Genomic DNA, 19,304 nt, shown 5'->3' on the forward strand with positions numbered 1-19,304 from the left:
GAAATGTATACAACAGGCAGCTTTCCAGCACAATGGAAGGAATCACATATCCACTTCATAGGAAAAGCGAACGGCAAAAGTGTGAGACCTATCTCCTTGTCATCCAGCCTATGTAAACTTTTTGAATCAATGGTAAAGCGTAAATTGGATTGGTGGGTGGAGCGGAATAACATTCTTCCTAAATCTCAAACGGGGTTTCGCCAAGGACAATCTACTATAGACAATCTGACTAACATTACCCTAAGCATCGAAGAATCCATTAATAATAAAAAGAATCTTTTAGCTGCATTTTTAGATGTCAGCAGCGCATTCGATAACGTCAATACAAAAATCCTTTTACAAAAATTGGCAATGATTGGTTGTCCAATAAATATGATTAAATTTATTAAATTCATAACCTTTGAGAGGGTAGTGTATTCTGAACTCTCAGATGATCAGGCTAGAAAAGTGTTCAAGGGTGTTCCTCAAGGCGGAGTCCTTAGCCCTCTTTTATACAATATATGTCTCTAATGTAGCTGATAATTTACCTCAGAGTGTCACAGTCTTTCAATTTGCAGATGACATCGCAATTTATTGCAACAGATCTACAGTCAACAATAATAAAAGCTTATTAGAAAAAGCGATCTCGCTAATCGATAACAACCTACGTAATTTAGCTTTAGAACTCTCTCCTCATAAAACTGTGTTTATACATTTCAACAGACTTAATATTCGGCCAGGTCAAACAGAAATAAAGGTTAAGAATACAATAATTAAATCAAGCAAATATGTACGCTTTTTAGGAATAATCCTTGACTACAAATTGTCTTTTAAAAATCAAATAGATCAAATACAAAAAAAATGCACAAGAGCGATGAACATAGTAAAATTTCTTCGAGGTACGTGGTGGGGATCAAACCCAGAAACCTTAATAGTACTTTACAAAAGTTTTGTTCGCTCAATACTGGACTACGGCTGCTTTGTATATTTTCCTACACAACAAAACCAAATAAAAAAGCTAGAGAAAATTCAATACACGGCAATAAGACTTGCTCTTGGATACAGAATTAGCACACCTACCAACATTCTTCTATCAGAATCCAAACTACAACTTATACAAGAACGTTCGAGATTCCTATGCATGAATTACCTGAACAAGGTTTATTCGAACCAAAATTCGGTAGTTTATGTAGCTATTTCTCGCCTCCAAAAGATTATGGAGAACAGGTACAGAAAACGTAAAAACAGTAACAGGCTTCTATACCAATGCATAAAAGACACAAAAAATTCAATCAGTCATATTTACTCCACCAATAACCACAATAACGATATTCAAGAATACTACTGTTTTATTAGCAATATTTATATTAACACAGAATTTGGTACGTTATTAAAGTACGTAGAAAATCCCAATTTATTAATTGAAAATTTAATCAAAGAGGAAAAATCGTATGCTCTGTACACGGACAGTAGTAAGACAAAGAACTCAGTTTCCGTAGGAAGTGCGTATGTCTGCAGTGACTTAAACAAGACCGTAGTAAGAAGTATAACTAAAAACGCATCAATCTTCACTGTAGAATCTATAGCCTTTAACGATGCCGTAAAGATAGCTTTAAATCATCCTAATTAGAATTTTCTCATTTTTACTGATTCTCTTAGTGCACTACTCTCCTTGGAACATACTAACACAACTATAAAAACGAATCCCTATATCCTCGAAATAAGAAAAAATGTTTTTAAATTCGCCTCCGAAACCACAAACAGTAGTAAAATTAAATTCTATTGGGTACCGGCTCATATGGGTATTCTGGGCAACGAAAATGCAGACAAATTGGCGAAAATAGCGGCAAACACGGCATCTACAGACTCTCTCAAAATTCCCTTCACGGATCTAAGGGAGTTGGCTAAATCAGCAGCAACACAAAACACATATAATATCATAGAAAAAGAAGGCTTAATTAAAGGCGTAAATTACTTTATACACTACCACAATCGAAAATCAAAACCGTGGTATAGTAACAAAAATCTCCAGCGTGAAGTTATATCGACGATAAACAGATGCAGATCAGGACACTATAATCTTGCCAGTTCTCTCGCTCAGATTGGCGTAGTAAACGATCCATAATGTCAATGCGGCTATGAAATACAGGACATCGACCATGTACTATGACAATGTCCCACATTTGAAGAACACAGATCAAAGTTTATCAAACATTTACAAAAACTACATCTTTATCTTCTGCTCTCATGTAATATTCTACTCTCCAGACCTACGTCCGAGATATGTAAACTGACCTACTCGTTTCTGAATTACTGTCAGTTAAAGATTTAAGAAAAGAGTTCATCTGTAAACTGGTTGTTTAGCAAGCACACGAATGTTTATAATTTTTATTGTATTATGTGAAGTATTATAATGTATTGAAATGTTTGTACATCACTGCAAAATAATCTCTTTCTTGAGATTCAAATTGCATTAATAAAAAAAAAAAAAAAAAAAAATAATAGAAAATTTGACGAACTGTGATTTAACATCGAAATAAAATTCTTCAAGCGTCTACAGTCTACCGTAAGACTGAAAACATGTTGCTTAAATGAAGCCCATTAAACCATAAGTATGTCTAATTAACAGCATATGGTAATGGTACTAGTATGTTACCTAAAGATAAGTCGCATGTCGTTGGCAAGACATTCCACATTACACAGTATGTTGTTTTTAATCATAAATATCTTTAGTGCACGACCATCAACGACAAACATTCTATTGCATTGAATATAACACCGTAAAGTAAGAGAATGATGAACTCATCATCTGAAAAATAAACACGTTATACAAAATATTAAAAATTAGGCAATCCTTGCTAGTAAGGAGCAAAAAAATTACCGTCGAGAAGCCACTGTAACAGGACACGAACAAACCGGAAAGATTGAACGCACATTCGATCGAACTTCTCTGCAATATTATTAATAGCATTTTCTGCATACTCAGTGGTGCACAATACCACATAGAGTTGTATCTATAATATTAAATAATATTAGGTCGGTACGTGCAATTTCGTAAATTATTATAATTGGACCGCAACGAAATTTAAACTCACGTTTCAAAAAACACATCCACGCTATCGTCCAATATCTTTTGTCCACAATGATTATTCAAGAACATGATTATCATATGAATGATAACTAAAATCGCAGTAACGAGAACTTCCTCTGGATCATTCATCTCCACGATCGCTAGAAAAAACTATCGCACACAATGAAAGGCTTTAACGAACGATACGTCTAAGGATTTATTAATAATTTACCGAAAAATGATACTAAATAGAATTCAATTGTAACGTGCAAATTATAATGTGGGAAAATGTTCCAGAGGAAATATCATTATTATTAACTAGAGTTCCGTAATAATACTTACACGATATAGATTTAAAGCGAACGAGAGTACAACTAGTAGAATCGCTATTAAATAGGGCAACATCATCGCCGCTACTACATCTTCTATGATGCTGTTTTCACGCATATGTCATAAAGCGAATATATACATATATGGTAGATTGACAAATAATAAACACGAAAAATCAAGGAATATTGAATAATAGAAAAAAGAATAAAACATATTGCAACGAAATTTAAATGAATTTTACCAACATAATAGCTTTCCTATGCAGTTCTACAGCTTCGCGAATATCAGCGTAACTCGTGACGTGATGTCTCGAAATTCTAAACTGTTTCACCGCTTTATCGACTGCAGATCGTATTCGATAACTGAGAAGATAGAGATAGATTACTAAATTCCGGCAAATCGTTCGTTTGCTAAGTAGTGTTCCGTTAATATAGACGTGTACCTAGTAATTTTAAACAGACCACATGTATAATAAGCGACAACAGTGATCGTCGATTCGGTGCACGCTATCACTAATAATCCAATCAGACTTGCAACTGTGATATGTAAAGATACAAAAAGAACATATTTGTCATCAGTAATCATAAATCCCAAGATTTGTAGATATTCTGATCGGGATTCGTTGCGGAACTCTAGAACTTGGGGTACTATTGGGAACGCCAACACTAGACCCGTACTAAAGATTCCGAAACAACACATCCCTAGAATTGAGGAGAATTATTGTATACAGTCATATAGAAACATAAACACAAATTCGCGAATCAAGTTTCCGTGATACAATTTCATAGAAATAATGAACTGCGGACATTTACAACATTTTGCATATAAGAGCCCGATTATTTGTGCGTCAATATAGTCGACGTTGCATTGGCAGTTTGTTTCGTCGAAAATTTGTTTGCATGAATTGGCGATATTGAGAGACGCAACAATTATGATTTATATTGTTATAAAAATAATTGATAGTACATGTGTAACGCGGTCATCTTTTGTTTTATTATTCAATAGAAGTAATAGGACTCTATATCTTAACGTCTGTCACATTGGCTCGCGTATAATCAGGCAATAAAAGTGATTGACGAAACAGTAGCTCGACACATCAATAGATTAATATTAGGGAAAAGATCATTTCGACCGGTTAAACAATCACTTCATTAAAGCTGCATTGCTTACGTGATGTGCTAAATATCCGGGACAGTGATAGGTTCTAAAAAATGCTAAATCGTAATACTAAAAGTCACAGTTCAATTTCGTTACCACTGTCACTTTTGTTTAAAATTAATTACCACACTGATGCTACTTTCTTAGTAAATTATTTTTGACGAAACGATGTGTATGAAATTTTATCATGAAACGTTTTCGCTGTAAGTGACTGTTTCGTTGTCAAGATTAGAGACAAACAATTTCCTAATATGTTAACACATTTCAATTGTGAAGAAGCAACCACGAAATAAAGAAAATCAACCCTGCTTGTTTTGTAGTCTTCCTAAAGTATAAATAGATATACATATGCTTGCTCAATGTCTTACTGAAGAAGATTAGAATTATACGCCTTGAAACATCTATATACTTCAATAGGATTTCCAGTTCGATCGGATTTTTCAACGTCTTGCAATCGCTTTGTATGTTCTCATAGACAATTCTCAACTGCAGTTCCAGAGAAAAACCATTAAAATCGTTGTAATTCCATTTTATCGTTATGAATTAATCGGTTTATGATTTTGTTGCTATCGAAGGTGTGAAATAGATATTCTTTGAAATTCTGTGAAAAGAAAGAGCTTCACCGAGTGTTTGAAAGAAATAATCTTACATTTTTCGATGTTAAAAGAGAATGTCCATTGTGCAAAAGCAACCTCACGTTATGGTTAGATACTAGAAAGGAAAGCTTAAAATTATTTACGCTAATTATTTCACCTATTTTTGCAGAATAGTGGATTAAATGGTCCATCTACTATGTACAAACTATTAAGCAATTGATTTTAGAAACACAAGTAAATGATGTTACATATGCACACTGCGTACTGTATCAACATCGAGATTTGTGACTTTCTTCAGTCGAAGCTTTTTTATGCGATTCATTTATAATTGCAAAAACTTGATAAGGTGGAAAATTAATTTCGCCGTGAGAAATATTTCATGACCAACTATATTACTGAGGGGCAAGAACCACGTAATTATGTTTAACAATACTTTAATACAACACAAATCTATTAGACGAATACTTCAGCTTGAAATGATTTCGACATCACTTTCTTTTATTTTCTAATAACTAATTAATTGAACTGGGCGTGAAATCGAGACACACTGCGAAGCTCTGTCATTCTACAAAATTAATAGGAAATCCTCAATGACTTACTGATGGAAAAGAATACATAAGGCCAAGATATCGTGCAAAATACAACATCAGAGGGCAGCCGAACGTTAACGTCAATAATAGTTTCTTTAACGAAAATTCGCACGTTGCAAGCGCTGTAAACTGAATGAATGCCATCACTTCTCATTAGAATAAATGGTACAAAAATTCGCATGTGTTTCGCGATTACAAAGAACATTAAATAATAATATAAACGTGTAACAAAGTCAGACTTATTGGTAAAGTAAGAATAAATGTGTTTTTGTGACCTGAACTATGATGCAGCTGAGCATAATGATAGCGAAAGCAGTTCTCTGAATCTTTGCAAAGATTGAATTGTTGAAAGGCCACAGGCCAGTGAGGTACAACAATGAATAATAAGTGTTGTACTGTCTATGGAATACGTCCATCGCTGCTTTCGATGCCGTGAAACATTGTAGAATAAAGTTGAAATCAACCTCCGACTATACCTCGGTATCATATTTAATTCAAAGTATTATTTTCTGTACCGAATTACAAGCGCTGCAGATTTTGTAAGAAATTACAGACTTTTGTGTGCGGTCGATCGATGTGATTGCTACCTGTTGAAGTATCAAAAGAAAATTTCACATTCGGTGTGTTGAATGTGTGTGACCGCCACAAGAGCGCGGAGAGTAAGGCAAGAGTGAGTTCGTCACTTCTACACGATCGTGCGTTGTTTCCTAGCTGACAAAGGGACCGGCCGCGTTTTCTGCAGCAGTACGGGCATACTTTTCCATTTTACAATAAACCAGGTTTTTATTGATATAACCCAAACACTACCGTTACGGTAAGTGAATATTCGAAATCAATAATAAGTAGATACATATTACTAGTTTCCATTATTGATCGTATTTTTTCGTCGGGGGTTGTGAAATTTTCAGTATATTCAGTCTCACAGAATAATTTCAGACTGTACACGGAACAGATGATCATACGATACTAGAGGAATAGTCAGAATAGTGTAGAGTTCATCATAGTTCGATATTTGTCATACTTACGGACAGTAAAAATCTTAATAAAGCCATTCTCAAAGACATACGTCAGTGTTAATTATACAATTCATGGTATTTTCTGTTACCAGCAATATTTGTGACATAAAATTAACTTTCAATACTGAAAATGTTTACTACAGTAGTAAACTTACTTAGTGTGACCATCAAGGTATTTATCTGTGACATAATTATTAAACTCGCTCAAAAGTGTAACGAGGGTGTAAATTACAAAGTAATTTATTTCCTGACAATTTCATTAACCGATCAATTGTCACGTTCTACGTGACGATGAAAAACTAAAATCGATGAACTTTTGTAAAAATGTCGCGAAAATAAATCTGCCAATTAATGGATTGATATTAGTGTTCCTTTTCGACAATTTTCAGGCAATTTTATAATACCTTATTTCTCATTTCTTAAGAAGTCACAATATATTTGAATAAACTCAAATTTGGGAAAATTATTATAAATAAATTTTCAATTTGCTCTGTAGCGGTCATTGTATAGCCACTACGCCCTTGCCAGGGTATGAATGGGAATGGAATGTATGGATAATTTTATGCGTTCTATTCTTCCATTTTCCCAGGGTCTCGTGCGAGCCTGGTCGTCCTGTTAAACATTTGGTGACCAGAGCGAGAAATGAAGAAGGTTTTTCACAAATATACACGTTACTTTTTCTAATTCCTTCAGTAATATCACAGTTGTCCCAATTTCTCGAATCAATTTGCATATGTTTATTGTTTAATCTGTGGATGAGATTAGTAAATTGCACGAAGTATACCGACTAAAACTACCTCAAAGGACCACCCCTGTTTTCAGGGGACTGAACGAGACGAATTGGTTTTTTCTATGGTTTATTGCAAAATTCAACAAAATGTACATTGTACGTACCCGAGTCTATAAGGAATCTATGTTGCAAGACGATCTGTGTGTTTCTATAACGAAAACAAATCTGGTTCGTTTCAAAAAGCGATCTGAATTGGCCTTCCGTCGTTTGCCATAAGGTTGACTTTTGGCACCCTCTTCCACCAAGAGTTTTCGTGGCGGGGGTGCAACGATGCCAATGTACTATCCAGTGATGACTTGTTGGCTAGGCACCGACAAACTAAACGGGGCAAGGGCAAGGAGAGGAGATCTTTGCGCCGCCTTATTCCCACTACAGAGGCCCGCTCTGACGTCACGCTGCATAATAAGGTCTCTATAACCGCGAGGGATGCATTTTTGTTCTATTCATGGCTAGTATTTTGAGCGTACGGTTACGCCAATGCTTCTCAGTCTTGTCCTATCTTACTTTGTCCTACGGCCAATCAGCGTGCCTAGCCAACAAGTCATCTCTGTATAGTAGCTTGGCATCCAAGGTGGAGGGTGACACATTTGGCACTTCCAGCGACTTTTCACCGCGTGCGTCGGTCCCTGGGCCCACGTGCAAAACTAACTACGAGAACAAGGGAGGCCCAGGTATGCGAATCCGAGCACGTGTGGGCCATCCGACAGTCCGTTGGGGTTGCAATCACTTGAGACTGCCTTCGTCGACCAAGTTTATGACGCTTGGTACATGACGAAACTCTACAATATTTTTTGCCCATGCTGGTCTTGACTAAACTTTACAAAAACACGAACCTGTGTCAACTGTAGTTTGAAAGAAAATTTATATTTATATCGCCTGAACTGTAACACAGCTGAGCATAACGACTACGAAATTCGAGCTGTTAAGGCCACGTGCCAATAATAAATATTAAGAAATAGTTGGTGCTGCATTTTCTTTGGGGAGCTTCCATTTTTTCGATCGACGTCAAGGGATCCCTAGTTGCAATATCAAAAGCATCATAAGATTACACCTCGGCATCGTATTTTATTTACCTTATTGTACATTTGTTTGAAATTTCGGACGCGTTGCTTGATAATAAAAGTAGTCTATAATTTGCAGAAAACATATATTTTTTTCAATTGCCTTTGATGATAAAATTGCCGCCTGTCGCGAATATTTGAAATGGTTGAATAGTAAAGGGTATAGCCAAATATGGGGGTCAAATGTGCCCCCATACCAAATTGAACGTACTGTAAGGTATGTCATTTATTGATGAACTGTCCTCGCTCGACACGTTGACCTGTATTTATACATGGGTCTCGTCGAATGGTCCTGAATTGTCTCAACGCGACGGTTACTCAAATACAACGACTTCCAACGGTGTCGGCATAATACAAATTTCTTACAGTACGATGGGTCATTCGACAGCTTATCGAAAGAAAACTCTTTATGCTGTTACGAGCCAGGGCCGTGCAGCATGCGTGGCCTGCGAATGCGAGAGAGAGTACAGAATATGGTATCAATTTGTTAGTTACGTGTACGGACGAACCCGATGCGAAATCGGGGTGTCACTAGGATTGTTGATGACGCAGACGAACTCGATGCGTAATCGAGGAGCCACTAGGTTGTAAGAATTCGTATTTGGATTCAGGATATGTTAATTGAGCTCGTAACTTTCAATTATTAATTATAATATAACTCGAGCGGTAAAGTTATATTATTGTGGGAACGTTTAACTAGTAATAATCGCTTTATATAATCATGGATTAAAGAAGTTGAGTAACTCTAATTTAATAATGAAACTAGATATATTCTTAAACCAACAAGTAAAATAATGTTATGTCGCGTTCAAAGAATAATTATAAATACCTAAATAGTTCTTGCTCGGTGTTGACGCACTGGCGATGCGGGGGTAAGTCGGTTGAAAATAAAGGCCGTAATAGAATTTATGCCGGTTCACGGATTCTATATGGTTTAATATTGATACGAAAGGGTATTGTAGCTCGATCTCTCGAAATATAACTGACTATCAAAACCATATACGCATGACGAGAGACGTGACGTTGACTCTAAATGTGACGATTATGATCCCCCGAGTAAGGAAACCAAGGGGTTTATATACCCAAAAATCCGTGGGGGAGGATTCAGATGCACGTTAGACATTACCATATTTGGTAATCTCCGAACTTCGTTAGTCACTGAGCAGCTGCATCACGTAGGAACTAACACTATATTCCAAAGGGTAGATAAGTAGCAGGGCGTTTTCCTAATGCACGCAAGTGGTACGGAAAAATTGGGGAACGAAACATTCGACATACGTAACAGTGCCAATTTTTAACCCGAAATCTCGACGGTGGGGGTACTGATGGGGTGACAAAGAAAATCATGTTTTTGCGCAATCTCTCTTGTCCTATGGAATAAAAAAGTGTCAAAAAATTCAGAGACATTTTGAATGTTTCTCAGATTTTAGAGATTGTAGAATCAGGTAGTGAAAAACGAAAAACTGCAAAAAATGCTGAAAAATACCGATTACGCATTGAAGCAGTTGCAGAACTATGTTATTACTTCTTATTACAATAATTTCAAATTTTTTAAGATCTTTCATTTTAGTGCGCCGTAATAAGACAAAATAAAAACTGATGTTTTCCTCATTTTCTGCGTATTACAATAACTTATACGTTGAATTTATATGCATTCCACAACACATGAGTGTTTTGTGCACTGTTTAATGTTTCTACACTAAGCAGAATTACATACAACCTGAAAAAATAAAATAAAGCCAACCGTGGAGGGCAATATATTCTAAAGAATTGACGATATTTCCATCGGCCCCGTTGGCGTATTAGTAAAGTGTCTGACTGTCGAACCGGTGTGAGATTTTGACCGTAGGTTGAAGTCTCTCTTTTGGACTTACCTATTTTTTTTTTATTCATTATTTTTTTTCAGGTGCTAACTACATAACAACGGTCTATATTTACCTATAAATGTCCTAAAAGTTTTAAAAAATATTTTAATCTTGAATATGTATAAAAATAATTTTGTAGCCATTTTCGTGTTGGGGCATATTATTATATTCACATCATTTGAAAGTAACTCCAAAATAATTAACGATACATATTGTTAAACTATTGCAATGAATAATAAACAGTTAAAATCCAAAGAGATTTGATAATTCGGTTTATGACACAGTTCTCCGGTACACTGCTGTCTTCAAGAAACGTTTTTTTCGTAATTTTAATAAATTGTAGATCGTAAGAAATTGGAATTCTGATTTAATTAGATTCACCGCATACCGCGCATCACAACACTATCGTTGAAATCGCACAGATAAATGCCTCGAACGTAATTGTACTGAATAAATATTCCATATTAAAATGGTTAATATTACAATGATTTTAAAATAGTAACTATTACAGCGACCAAAGGTGTTAATATTACAGCGACATAAATCAAGATACGTTATATTTTTACGCTCTTTTAGTGTACCTGATATCCACAGAGGCTATTTCTTTACTTTGTACCGAATTTTCAATTCAGACGTACAAATAAATAAATTGGGACGTAAATTTTTAACTGAAGCGAACGTAGATAAATAAGTATCCTGGGCAAAAATTTATCAAGGATTTTTATGACGAATTCAGTGCCATTTTGGCCTAAGAGAGAAGCCTACGGTCACATGCCTATTCGGATATTGTAACAGACAATGTCTCTTCCACAAATATTCTTCTCAGAAATAAGGGCTTATCGGTAGGATCAAATTTATTAAACCACCAATAATCCCAAATGACACTGTATGTTGGTAATGCCACTAATACGTTACCTGAAGAAGTATACATCATAGTGCCATTAATTTATGCTAAACACTGTCAGGAGCACTGCTATTTCATAGAATATATAACAGTAAAATATGAAAAAGAAGAACTCATCATCTGAAAAACAAAAACTTTTAATGTAGCATTTAAGACTAGGCAATTTTGGTTGGAAAGACGAAACAAAATTACCGTCGAAAAGCCACTGAAAGATGGAGTAAATAAACCGGCAAGACTAAATTCACATTCGTGCCTACTTCTACACAATATCATTAAAAGACACTTCTGGACATCCACAGGAGTATTATACCACATACTGTCGTATCTATATTGTTAAATAGTATCAGGGGTGTAATTTGTGATTTGCACTTACAATTTCGTAAATTGTTAAAGTAAAAGAGTGAACGACTTTCAAAAGTTAAAACATACAAAACATACAAAAAACTGTATAAAGCATTAAAAGAAAATGTAAACTCACGTATCATAAAAGACATCCACACTGCAGTTTATCATTGTTTGTCCACTATAATTATTTATGAACATGATTATTAATTGGACTAAAACAAAAGTGACGCAAATGAGCATTTCCACTGGATCAGTCATCTCCGAGAACACTACAGAAGCCTGTCAAAATGAATTTAAAATCTTCTAAACAATTCATCGGAAAATAATAATAAACAGAATTTCATAATAATGTGTATCATTCTGGGTCATGCCAGCGTATAAATAAATTACTAGATGGGAAAATATCCTAGGAAAAATATCGTTATTAACTAGTGTTTCATAATGATACTTACACGATACAGATTTAAAGCGAACGAGAGTACAACTAGTAGAATCGCTATTAAATAGGGCATCATCATCGCCGTTACTGATTGTTCAATGAGGCTGTTTACACGGACATGTTATAAAGCGAATATACTATGTGTTAGATTGACAAACAATATACACGAAAGAACAAGTTATGTTCAACAATAAAAGCACGAATTAAACATATTGCAACGAAATTTAAATAAATTTTACCAACTTAATAGCTTTCGTATGTCCATCTACAGCATCAGGAATATTATTATGATCTGAGATCTGTTGCTCCAAAACGTTAACTTGTTTGCTCGCCTTATCAATTATAATTCGTAGCCGTTGACTAGAAAGATAGAGATAGATTATTAAATCCCAGGAAATCGTTCCTCGATCAAGTAATGTTCCGCTAGTGAAATGAGTACCAAGTAATTTTAAACAGTCCGGCTGTATACATGGAGATAACAGAAAGCGTCGATTCAGTACAAGATACCGCTAATAATGCAACCGTAAATGTCACGGTGGTAAGCAAAATTACATAAAGGATATATTTGTCAGGAGTGTTCATATATCCCAAATGTTGTAGGTATTCGCTCGCAGTTTCGTTGCGATATTCTAAAACTTTAGGTACCATCGCTACCGACGTTACTATAAAAGTACCAAAAACTCCGAAACAAGTCATTCCTACAACGAAGAGAAATTATCGAATAAGCAACAGTTAGGTGCTTATTTCAATGTCAAAAGGAATGACAAAAATTTGCTAATAGCTTAACAGGTTAGAACAATGAAACATCAAAAACGAAATAATGAAGATGACTAGTGGTGTCGTGATTATCTGGAAATATAGATAGATACATGTTTATTAAATGTCTTACGTAAGAAGATCAGAACTGAGATCCTTGACAGATTTATGTACTTCAAAAGAATCTCCAGTTCAGATTTACTCAGCAAGTCGTAATCGTTTTGCATGGTTTGATACACATGTCTCAACTACAGTCAGACATAAAAACGTAAAATTTTAGCAATTCTCCTTAATTGCTGTAATTATATCAGTTTACGAAATGAATATTCCTACAAATTCTACGGAACGAAGGATCTTCATAGTGCGTACGAAAGTACTGACTTTGTATTTCCAAATAAAAAATAAAAATTTTCCGTTTTTGACTTTAATCTGCTTTTTCAGGATGGTATTACACATTCGTATCACACTTGTTGCATCGTGAAAATATTCAATTTAGATGTTTACGAGACCGGCAATTTAGGCAAGTCATTGGTGTACGGCTTTAGCAATGTCGAGCGACCGCGCGACCGGGCTCGGACCGCTAGGTCAAGTTTTTCGAGATACCTGGAATCACTGAATGCAAATTCTCAGGAGTAGCAGCGCGCCAATCCAAAGGAAAGAATTTTCTGATTAGCCGGCGTACTATGTATCAAAAAATCACATATAATTCTCATATCGAAACCGAAGTTACGAATAATATACACCGAAGCAAACCCGGAGAAGATCAGTCGTTGAACACCTTAATCAACTTATACATTTATTCGTTGCGACCTAAATCGACAACCACATCAGACTGACACGACGTACACGACAACACTTGTTATATTTTAATTCGTCAGACGATCTTAAGACACAGAGTCCTAAATGGTTTCGACATTTTCTCTTGTATTCTAAAATACCTGGTTAACAAAAGTGAACGAGAAAAATGATATGCACTACGAAGCTCAGTTATTCTGGAAAGTTGGCAAAGATATTAATTTCGGGAGCTACGAATGATCCGTGTCGTCCTTGATGACTTACAAGTGGAAAACTATACATAATGCCAAGATATCGTACGGCGCACAATATGATAGGACATCCGATCGTCAATGTCGATAATATATGATTTAACGATAAGTCGGACGTTAAAAGCATCGTCAACTGTAAGAATATGTTGTTTTTTATTGGAATAAAAAGTATGAATGTTAGCATGTATATCGCAATTGCGAAGAACAAAATCGATAGTGCAAAGGTGCAACAAAATTTGAGTTACTATTAGACTAAAATAAAGTATCTTCTAATTACCTGAACCGCGAAGCAGCCCAGTAGAATCGTAAGAATCATTATTCTTTTAATGGTATCAGAGGCCGACATGTTGAAAGGCCACAGGCCTACGATGCACTGCAAAGAATAGTAGATGTTGTTGTGTTTTTTAAATATTTCCATGTTTCCTCCCGAGGTGGCTGAACATCTAAGTACCGAACTAAAACTACCCTTTATAGTTACCCGTGGTATCATATTTTATTCAGAATTTCGTTTTCTTGTATCTAATTTTCCATAAATCAATACACCGTTCCTACAAGCTATCATTTCTTCGAATTATAGGTTCGTGGAAATAATACGCATGCGACTATTAAATTTTCAAAAATCTGGAAAACTATGTTCACGTTGAGCATCTTGTGATTTCGCACTGCATACATTATTTCTTAATTTTGCCGTTTTCGTTCCGAACATTGATTTTCAGTATCAATACGGTCATCGTACGGAACGGACATACATGCCAATGCTCGACGTTTTCTCGAACAGTCGTAAATTGGCAGCAGAACATATGGCACATTAACAAACGACAAGATCGTTAATGTTTGTTGCCGTGTTATAACAAAGCGACGTGCGTTATGGAAAGTAACACGTTTCAGTTTTCTTACGAAGATTAACAAGTTTTGTTTGGGTATTATCCCAAGAGAATATATTGAATTTTATCAGGATGTTATTCATTAAAGAATTTGTTTATGTCAGTCTATAATTGCATTTATTTTATTAAAAAATTTATTTTAGTTCATGGAACTTATTACTTTATTTTTACAATATTATAATGTCAAGTAACCTATTCTATTAATTTATTTAATGTAACATTCTTTGCGGCAAGAAGTGAAATATGTAACGTGTTACGTTTCGTGGTCCTAAAGTCTAATGTATTAGTCTTCGTAAGAAAAATGAACCCTGTTACTTTTCGTAATTCACGTAGAAATGGTGTTGTAGTACATACATAGTACTTGATAGTGGTAGCAAGACGCTACGAAACAAAATTCGTTATAAAGTGTTTGTGTAGATCGTGTCTTATTCTCTGACCTGATGTGAACGTTCTGAGAACTTTCTTTTGGAAGAAAAGATCTGTCAAAATCTCGACATGGTTCATCTCAACGTAACGTTTATGTACATTATATTTCTATCGGCATTTCATCTTCATTATAGGGGAACATCATTTCTGTTCACTAAAAGGTAGTAACGTGTTTAAAGAACTATTCGTCTCCAACAGAACTGTGCCTAATTTTAGTAACAATAATATTTTATTTTCACCTATTCATCGTGTTACGTTGATTAATTCTTTCATTTTTACATTTTCTAATTGTACATTTGCATCATGTTTCGATGAAGTAATTGATAAATTCTTCGATATCGTGTCCAAACATTGTTTTTAATAACTTCTGATATTTTATTCTGATGTAAAGTGTTTTTACGTATACGAATCCAAGAAGAAAAAAATAATATACTTTACAAGGGAACTGCCCGTAGTGATATTATCCGATTAAGGCTACAGAAATAAAAACGGTTCGTGTAAATTCGGAAAATGTGTAACTTGAGCGATTACGTATTTTTCAACACACACACACGAGCGCGCACATATTTCATAACTGACATTTATCTCGTTTTTTGGAATTGAGAGAAGGCTCCTTTAGGTTCATTTCCATTTACGTTAACCATATACTTAACTATTTGACCATAATCAATACTCGTCAGAAACGTTCGAAAAATATTTTCAACAGATTTGAACTGAAAATGTACATGTTCTTATGTCGTTGTTTCTCTTGTGCTAATGAATCTGTCATATTACATGATTTTGTAACAACAAGAAATGTTTTATTTTCTATTAGGAGTTTTTCATTGTAACTATGGATGACACTGATTGGTGACTTCGTCGACAGCATATTCTGTTCGATAACTAGAGAAGTGAAGACAGATTACGAAATTCTGGAGAATGGTTCGTCGAATAATTGATATTCCGATGGTATGAATGTGTACCTAGTAATAACGTTACCACCCAAAATCCCAACATATATATCAATAGATGCTGCGCGCATACCAAAAAGACATACTTGTCTTCAACAAAAATTCGGAGGGCCGTCAGATAGTTAAGTTGGGCTTTGTTCGCAGGCATCATAACATTAATCAGCTTTGGACATGATATCAGTATAACGAGGCAAGTGAATCCAAAAGTACATGAATACTAGAATTCAGGACAATTATTGAATATGTAGAATCTAAGTATAATTCTTATGGATGCCACAAATACATGAAATTTTTTCGTGATACATTTTTATAGTGAGAGATAGATCAGATACACACACTTATCTCGTTCCATGGTCCCTCTTTATACAGCTTTTTGATATAACGGTTTTCATTACCTAATAAATAATATTGATGAAAATAGTAAAGACCGTTGTGAAAAGAATCCGTATAAAGAAGTATGAGTGCATTTGTAATGTTCGACATTTGAGGATTCTAGATATAAGCCAGGTTCGTTTAAAGTATTCTTCAGATGTTTCAAATTAATACACGGTCATAGTTTTGCTTCATAACGCGAATATTTAAAGCAATATGGCGGTGGAAGAAAAGAGAAATTCCACGTGAGAGCAATCAAAATGATAATTTAATCGAAGTTTCTACTTACGCTAAAATATTAGGACATTCCATAAATTCGTGCCGTTCGACTTTCCCGAATTGACGATGAGACGGTCTACCTATTAAAAATACACAAATTTGACACGCATACAATCCCGAAACTACTCATGCTTGCTCCATAATTGAAGCACCGTTAGAAGCGGCAAGCTTCTCCTTTAAAAGAGATATCGTTTTATATTGCTAGGATTTTTCATTTCGAAGATATCGTAATTTAAGCGAAGCAGTAATATTTATACATTTCACTATCTCTGTCTCCGTCTAACGCGTCGCCCCCCCCCCCTTCACTCTCTCTCGCGCGCACGTGAGTGACGTAGTATTTACTATTTACTACGAGCATGTACGATTAACGACTATGCGAAGGACGTGGTCAAAGTTCATTGACCTTGCGACGTAAACAATAAAAAGTAAACAAATACTTCGATGCCTTATATCTCCGGACCTAATTAAGCTATCGACTGGAATGAACACACATTTTAAAGGCCGCTCTATTTTCTATCTGATGGATACAAAAGACAAATAATCTATGCTGCCTTTTATATTTATTTTGAAATTGAATTATTAAATAATTTTCAGTTAGACTTTATTTAATTTCAAAGGTATCTATATTCTGTTATTCAAATTCTAATTTTTATTTAACATTTGACGCAGGAAATGTTGCTTGCGTTTTACACATTATGTTGAATTTAAACATTACAAAATATTATCGACTAAACTGACCAACAAATCATAATAGAGAAAGATTAATAGAATAATGTTTATCCGTTGAACACAAAACTCGGGACGAATTTATGAAGCGACCTAATATTATAGGAAGACATAAATTGTTAAGTAATTTTCTCATTCTAATTTTATTAATTGTACCGTATGGTTACATACATTTACACTCACATACACACACACACACACGCGCGCGCGCGAATAATTATACGTATATTTCATGTATAAAAATGAGAAAATAATTTTTTAAAACAAGTACACGTCTGGAAATCTTAAAAGATTCTTGATTAAAACATCCTTCACCTGATTTTCTCTTACAACCAAAAATAATTTACCTTTTTTCTCCTTGCCATATTGCTCTAAATTTGTTCATTTCTGCTGTCATTCCAGGTTAAAACATACGTGGTCTAACAATATACTAATACCGGAATGTATCTTGCCGTTATAATCGACGATCCTCTACCACGATAATCCACATCGAGGGATTCTATAAAATACAGAGTAGTATCAGAACAAGAAAATACTGTAGGATCAAAGGTACTTTTCGACAAATCGTAAAGTAATAGCCAGGACAGGATACACTGTCAGAAAATAGAGGCAAGTATTGAAACATATCGAAGTCAGTATGCTTAAGCACCTAATTTTCCCAATTACTCAGTTGATCATTTGATTAACGAAAACTTTGTGGTTGTGTATCGATAATCCTCGACACAAATATTGATCTTATAAACATATTATTACGGCAGGACACCAAGTACGATCTTTCTACATAGATTTCTAAAGAAACATGCCTTATGCTTGGACACATTAACCCCTTACACTATAATTTACGCCGCAATAGTGCGTGTCATAATCTCTGGGTAAAGTTCGTTTAATATCAAGTTAAAAGAGGAACGAATTATCAATATCCCAACGTGTTAGGATTATCGAATAGTAACGGACACACACGAAAATAGGAATTCAAGTGATGTAAGAGAAGAAAAATGGAAATTAGTTCTGCGATGCATTCTGTTCGTGGCTAGAAGTTTCGGATATTCGATAAGAAATCGATCTTTTTTCAAATTCTGCGGTATCAAAGAGCTTGATCAGCGAGCATGTTATTCGTAAAGAGAGACGATCTGTGAAACTAGCTTCAGAATGAAATGTTTAGCTTTAAAATGAAGTGTACTTGTTGCTGCCACGTGAAGGGTTTCCGCTGCTGTCGACATTGAACAGTGCCACTCTTGAAGAAGTCACAATTTCTCGCGAACTGCATGTAATTTCTAAAGGAAACGCCTGGTCAGATGCCGGTTTCAGTTTTCGAGACAGGTGGAAACGGTCCCCGGTTAGACCCTCGACGGCAATTGACGTAACGGTAACCCTCACGTGTTGATCACCAGGACCTTAGGACAGTCACCAGGACCATAAGAATAAAGAGTCATAAATTAACCCAGGGATTGTGGAACATCCTGCAGATTTTGATTTGCAGGATGAAATAAAACAGGCTGTGGGCGTTGCACAATCCAAAAACTGTCCAAAGTTCGGATTGGGCAGGACAAGAGCTTCGACGCCTCCAAGGAGGCGCGAAGAGGGTGATCTGGAGACTTTCTTTTGAGTCGGGACACAGGATCAGAACCAGAATTCGTTGTGTTCTTCAGTGGAACAATTTGGACATTGTTAATTATATCACCTTACAAGTGATTAGACCGCAATAATAACATTTCTCGGTAA

At 35.2% G+C, this 19,304-nt stretch overlaps 1 protein-coding gene across 3 annotated transcripts in view; it reads right to left on the bottom strand.

Moving 5' to 3' along the window:
* The window catches only part of LOC143345741 (mannosyl-oligosaccharide 1,2-alpha-mannosidase IA-like), an 831,836-nt gene that overhangs the window by 97,746 nt on the left and 714,786 nt on the right, over window positions 1-19,304 (bottom strand). The window lies entirely within an intron of this gene.

The sequence above is a fragment of the Colletes latitarsis genome, chromosome 9, assembly GCF_051014445.1.
Source record: "Colletes latitarsis isolate SP2378_abdomen chromosome 9, iyColLati1, whole genome shotgun sequence".
NCBI classification, from domain to species: domain Eukaryota; kingdom Metazoa; phylum Arthropoda; class Insecta; order Hymenoptera; family Colletidae; genus Colletes; species Colletes latitarsis.